This window comes from Chinchilla lanigera, unplaced genomic scaffold (genome assembly GCF_000276665.1).
Source record: "Chinchilla lanigera isolate Chin_1 unplaced genomic scaffold, ChiLan1.0 scaffold00059, whole genome shotgun sequence".
In the NCBI taxonomy this organism is placed as follows: domain Eukaryota; kingdom Metazoa; phylum Chordata; class Mammalia; order Rodentia; family Chinchillidae; genus Chinchilla; species Chinchilla lanigera.
Genome location: NW_004955460.1, coordinates 9,887,541 through 9,888,737, shown reverse-complemented (window position 1 = coordinate 9,888,737; position 1,197 = coordinate 9,887,541). Strand labels below are relative to the sequence as shown.

Below are 1,197 nucleotides of genomic sequence, written 5' to 3'. Positions count from 1 at the left end.
AGACTTACTATCTTCCTATCTCAGCCTCCCAGAGTGCTGGGATTACAGGCATGGGCCACCACACCTGGTTTGCAAAGCTATTCTGTACCACATAAGACTGTATTTACTTTATTTTAATCTTGTTTATGATGCCTTGGTTTGTGATAGAAGTCTCCCAAATGTAAAAATAATGAGAAAAAAAATTAAAGAAAAAAATAGGGTTTACTCAGCTCTGGAACATGGCCGTGTGGTTGATGCGGCCGGTCTGGCAGTGGTTGCAGTACCTTCTGGCCTTCAGTACCTCAAGGGTGGGCAAGGGATGGCTGCACCCATTCAGCACTGCCACCCAGAGAACTGCTGGTGAGGACCACGGTTCTGAGGACCCTGCTGATGAGCTTGGGCCCTCTCTTGCTGAAGGAGTCTGAAAGTAAAAAGCTGTTAAACTAGAGAAGAAAGTCCAAGATTTAACACTAAGATACCAGAGAGCTGTGAAAACATCAGGAGACGAACCCGGAGATGTGTGGAAGATGCCAGGATACTTGGAATCCAAAGTTTTGGTAAGGCCTTGGTGGAGGTGGCAGACATTTTGGAGAACACTGAGCGCATTTCTGAGGAAACAGAAGCCGAGGAGAGGAAGCTCACTCTGGAGAAAGGCTTCCAAGGGTTGTCACTTCTGGAGAAGATGGCACCCACTGGTAAGAGATACAATCCTCATGATCATGAACTCATCTGTCACATGCCAGCTGATTTGGGGTACAGCCTGGCACCATGGCATCAGTAAGGCAAGATGGCTACAAACTTCATGGCCACACCATTAGACTTGTCCAGGTGGAGTGGCAGTGACATCTCAGGCCAGACTGTGAACAGGCCATCAGGAACAGAATGTTCTCCTAGAATGCAGTCACCTGTGGTTCCTTTATTTATTAATCTAGTGTGTATTATACTTGAGGTTCTTCATGTGATGTGTTTTGGATACAGTCATATTGGCTTTATTTCTAAGATACTCTGTTGATGTTATATGACCCGTTTGGTCTCAACAGAAATCTTGCCTTCAGGCATTCGAACAATGTGACTCTGTTCCTATGGCCTTTATCAAAACATGTTTACAAAAATTATTTTTAAATTGGAACTCTGATTGACTTTGAATCCAAAATTCTCTTAATGATGCATCTTCAACTAATTGTTGAAATTAGTACAATATCTTGTATTCTGTAGAGA

The 1,197-nt window shown here is 43.5% G+C and overlaps 1 pseudogene; it reads left to right on the top strand.

Moving 5' to 3' along the window:
- Positions 1-204: 204 nt before the first annotated feature.
- LOC102019253 lies at positions 205-822 on the top strand (annotated as a pseudogene).
- Positions 823-1,197: the final 375 nt, after the last annotated feature.